At 38.8% G+C, this 5,486-nt stretch overlaps 1 pseudogene; it reads left to right on the top strand.

Moving 5' to 3' along the window:
* Positions 1-1,627: 1,627 nt before the first annotated feature.
* Positions 1,628-5,486, top strand: part of LOC102814529 — a 4,544-nt pseudogene continuing 685 nt past the window's right edge.

Here is a 5,486-nt window from a genome sequence, read left to right as displayed (position 1 = left end):
ATGTCATGTGGATTAAGGAAAGTGTCTGCAAAGAGCTTAAATTTCTTAAGGAGTACAGCAAGTTCTTATTTCATTCCTAGAGTTGGAGAGGAGTTAAAATGGTCTATACTAAAGCTTGATAGATAAAGCTTTATCTGGAGCAATAGAAAGGAACTTTGGTGGCATAGGGTTGAAGCTCTCAGTTGCTAGTCTAAAGGACAGTGGTTTGAACCCACTAAACACTTCAAAGGAGAAAGATGTGGCAGTTTTCTTCTGTAGAGATTTACAGTCTTGGAAAATCTATTTGGTTTGGGGTAGAGCAATACAGAAAAATCCAGAGGTAATCGTTTACATTCTAATACTCTAATGTCTACCATTCTTAAATACTACTACTCTACCTTCCTCATTCTTTCCTGTTAATAGCTAATATTTTCATCCACATAATAGGAAATGAAACAGTTTTGAAAAATGTAAATTAAATTAGCAGCTGATATATTCTTACCAACATGAAAACATTCCATGTAACAAAAATGGTAATTACAAGTTTTTTGGATTTATATGACAAAAGTCATATTACAGCTGTTTTAGGTTATGATAGAACTAATGTCTTAAATAATAGAAATGGTAGAATCAGTAAAAATAACTGAACTCACTGTTGGTTAATTCAGGGCTTATTGAAATGAAATATTCTGGAATTAAAATATATTACATCAGGGACATGCACGTTACTAATAATAAGAATGGAAAAACTTCACTGATTTCTTGCCTCAATAAAATTTTGATGATAAGCACAAAAAACAAACAAACAAAAACTATAGGCTATAATTATCCAAGTTACAGATGAAGAAATTAATACACATGAATATGTTAGCAGTATTAAGTTAGGTCCTGGTGTGGTGTTGTGGCTTAATGGACTGGGCTGCAAGATCAGTTTGGACTGCCAGGTTGGTGGTTCAAGCTCACTCCTAGGAAACCCTAGGAGTGGCTGGTGAACTTGAACAAAAACCACATGTTGCAATAAGAAATGAATCCCCAACTCTCTGTAATTTAATACAAGCAAGGCTTATTTCATACTTAATGTCCACTGTTGGTCTCCATATTCTCTCATTTAATGGATGCTCTTCTGGGTTTTGATTCTTCCATATCATCTTTTAGCTTTCAGGGTCACTGTACAAGGAAAGGTCATGCATGGAGCATTCATACCGGTTATGAAATGTCCTAGCTAAGATGTACACTCATCTCTTCTATCCATAGCTTATTGGTCAAAATGCAATACATCCTCTGCACATCTGCAAAAGATTGAGAAATGTATTCCTTCTATGTTTCCAAGAAATATAGGAGAATCAGAGTTAAATGAACACTTAGAATAATTTTTCTCAAAAATTTTAAGCAGAGGCGACGGGCGGGGCGGAGGCGGCCTGAGAGCCCTCCCAGCACCCCGTCCTCGCCTCGGCTTGTCCACCCGGCGGCACGGTGGCAGCAGCGGCTGAGGCTCAGGCTGAAGTTAAAGGCTCTATCTTCTTCCCTGTGAGGTAACAGTTGTGACAAGACAACCTCCAAACCAAGACCTTGTCATCACAGCAACTGGTCTTTCCTGATGACGTGTCTAAAACTGGCTCAGTGGTGTGACCAGCGCTGTCTAATCAAGATGGTGGACACAGAAAGCCCCATTTGCCCGCTGTCCCCACTCGAGGCTGATGAGTTGGAGAGTCCGCTGTCTGACGAATTCCTACAGGAAATTGGCAATGTTCAGGAGATTTCGCAGTTCATTGGTGAGGATTGCTCCGATGGTTTCACAGATGATCAGTATTTAGGAAGCGGCCCAGGCTCCGATGGCTCTGTTATTACAGATACTCTCCCCAGCTTCCAGCTCTTTGTCTGTGAACTATCCTGTGTTTCCTGGCAGTGCTGAGGAGCCACCCAGCAGAGCACTGAACCTTGAGTGCAGGATCTGCGGGGACAAGGCCTCTGGCTACCACTACAGGGTGCACGCCTGTGAAGGCTGCAAGGGTTTTTTTTCGTCGAACCATTCGGCTAAAGCTGGTTTACGACAAATGTGATCGTAGCTGCAAGATTCAGAAAAAGAATCGAAACAAGTGCCGATATTGTCGTTTCCACAAATACCTCTCGATGGGGATGTTACATAAGTCAATTCGTTTTGGACGAATGCCAAGGTCTGAAAAAGCAAAATTGAAAGCAGAAAGTTTTACATGTGACCATGATGTAGAAGATTCTGAAACTGCAGATCTCAAATCTCTTTCCAAGAGAATTTATGAGGCCTACTTGAAGAACTTTAACATGAACAAGGTCAAAGCCAGAGTCATCCTTGCAGGAAAAGCCAGCAACAATCCAGTAGGTGTTTTTGCCGCTGTTTTATTGTAGCTACTGAAGTGTTCCGTTAACACCCTGACAACTGTGGTCGTAAAGAAGGCACGAGAACACGTGTACTAAATGTTGAGAAAGTAATGTGTATGCCAGAGGCAAACTGAAGACAAGGGCCATTAAAAGATTTCCTTCCCAGACTCTAAAATGCACATTACTAACAGCTCCCATCTTGGTATTATTGTTGTTGTTGTGTTGTGAGGTGCCATCACAACATTTCCAACTCATAGTGACCCTGTGTACAACAGAATGAAGCCCTGGCTGGTCCTGTGATCATTATTAAGCCACTGTGCCAACGCACTTAACTTCAGTGAAGGTCTGTCTCTTTGTCATGGATTCTCCACCTTAAGCATGAAGTCCTTCTCTGGGTATGGCCTGCTTGGAGCAACCAAGTTATTATCATGACTGTGTAATTAACACACCCAAAAAGCTAGTCAGTAGCTTACCATTCACGAGGGCCACGAAAGTGCATTAAAAAAAAAAAAAAATCCATATTTTAAAGCCAAAATATGAAGTGATTCACTCCCTACTCATAGTGTATTCTTGGATCTTTTCTCCTAAAACTACTCTCTCTTTTCAGGCACCCTGACCCCTCCCACTCGCTTTTTTCTGTGACATCACAAGTCTTAGAAAAGGCTGTTTGTTTTCAGAAACTAGATTGTCTTTTTTGAGGCTTTTCTGTACCTTTTCAGTGGGAACCAACTAAGAATGCCCTTCAGGGACCTCCTACACTTTGCCACCTACCAGCCCAAAGCACGCTGCTCCACCCCCATAGTTAAGTAAGTCTCCTCCAAAATGGAACTCAATTTCAGAGCTGCCTTCAAAGAGAGGGACAGCCTCAGGTTGGTGAATAAAGATCTTTTGCCCTTTTCCTATGAACATGGCCAAACAAGTTTAACTTGTACTAATAACTAGTTTCAAACCATTCTTATGGGGAATTATGAAGTGGAATTTTTAAATCAGAGGAAAATAAAGTATTTCACAAGCTAAAAAAAAAAAAAAATTAAGCAGAATATCAGCAGCCCAACAACTGGTAAGTGAGGGAAATGGGATTTCAATTCAGATAAACTGGCCCCAAAACCAGCACTCCGAATAACCTCACTATCATTATAATCTGGTAAGAAAAACATCCAATGTCATATTGTGGCCTCTATTTCTTGTTCAAATTATAAGCTTATGAATTTATTTTGGAATAATTTATTCAAAATATTCATTGCATTAAAAATTAATAAAGAAATAGCTTCTTTAAAACAACAATATGATATTACTCATCTAACCCTTATCCAGAAATGAGTGAGTACATCTACTAAATATGTTTTTGATAAATGTAAATGTGCATGTATGTATTATTGTATCCTGTTATGTCAATTCTAATTTATAATGACCTCTTATGAGAGAATAGAATTGATCCAAAGGGTTTTATAGAGGTAATTTTTATGAGAGCAGGTCTTTTCTCTTGTTGAGTCAATGGTGGGATTGAACTGACACTTTGGCTAGCAACTGAGAAATTATCATTGCTTCACCCGGAATTAATATCACAAACTTCAGTAACTGAGACTGTTCAAGGGTCTATCTGACTTTAATTGATTTGTTAAAGAAGGATATCTTTATTGTTTATTTTCTTAAATGTCACTTCATCTGTTTTTTTGTAAATTTGTTAGTGAAGAATAAGGACAAATCCTTCAAAATACTCTACTCATTTCCTGGGTTTGTAGAAATTCCATTTCCTCAGCCTACAAATCAAACTTAATATATTAATATATTTGTCACTCTAACCATGGTCAAACTCTTTGTCTAGTGTTGCAAGAAAATAGCAGCTGATATTAGAGTCTTTATATTATAATATATATATACATATATATATATGCATATATATATATATATTCCACAAAATGATAAATGCAGAAGTTTGATTTCCTACCCATGCTTTCAGACTATTGAGAAAAATAAAAATAAATCAATGAATAAATGCATGCTAGACTTCAGAATATATCCTTGTTATTGCCTGCTCAATAGCAAATAGTATAAGGATCATAAAGTCCTGAAGAATGTGCTGAATTTCTTTTGGGAATGGAAAGAAGTATTTTCCAGTATGTTAAATTCATTCCAAAGACTTGCTTACTGGGAAAAGGAAGATATTTTATTGCTAAATGTATTTCTGGCATGCAGAGGATTACCTATTTGTATTGACCTGTTAGAAACCATAAGAATATATAGAAAGTAAAAAATTCAAGGTAGTGAAAATTGGTGTTTTATGCTTATAAATTGGTGTCTTTAAAAATAAATGGAGAATTTACGACATGATGGCAGATTAGGCAGACATGTTACATCGACCCTCTATAACAAAGATACGGAAGACCAAATTAATCAGATGTAGATGATTTTACTGGAACCCTAAGCTTCACAGGATGGTATAAAGAAGCTGATTGAATGCTTACTAGGAATCCTGAATCAGCACAGTGTAAAAAGGATACAGATGAAATATGTCAGCCAGCCAGACAACACAATTGTCTTGATTTTTGGGGGAGTGACATTGGAAGCAGACAACAGTTGGCTGGTGCAGATGCACTGGTGACTGGTGGTGAGAAAGCTTTGATCCTTTAGTGTTCTCCATACTCCCCTGGTGATCAGAGGCATGGCCAGCCCCAACCCTCATCCACCCAAGGCAACTCCTACCCTCAGATCAATCAGAGTCATTCAGTTACGAGTGGCATCATTTTCATTTTGATGCTATCTGCACCACTCTTGGTGCCTGGATTCAGGCAATCCCTTCTCCAGACCTGGAATGCCAGTTCAGACCAGCAGGAAGTCTAGTGGCAGCCACAGCTACTCCTGCTACACTCTGAACAAGAGAGACCCTGATCCAAACTATTTTTGGGGTCTGCACACATTAGTTCTGGATTTCCTGCCCTGAAAATGGACAACACCTAAGCTGATAAGAACTCCATCTAGGGCCAGAAGAACCATCATATAATCCCTAACTGATTCACCATCTGAGTTTGTTGGCTGGCAGGAGCTTTCCAGAATTTTCTCCTCTCTGAGTCTGACACCTGCCCTGGTTTTTCCTTTCATTTTTGTTTGTTTGTTCTATCTTCTCTTTCTCTTCCCTGTGTTCTGTTTTGTTT

Source organism: Chrysochloris asiatica, unplaced genomic scaffold, assembly GCF_000296735.1.
Source record: "Chrysochloris asiatica unplaced genomic scaffold, ChrAsi1.0 scaffold00022, whole genome shotgun sequence".
Lineage (NCBI taxonomy): Eukaryota > Metazoa > Chordata > Mammalia > Afrosoricida > Chrysochloridae > Chrysochloris > Chrysochloris asiatica.
The sequence above is the reverse complement of the archived record's forward strand: the minus strand, read 5'-3'. Positions and strand labels throughout refer to the sequence as shown.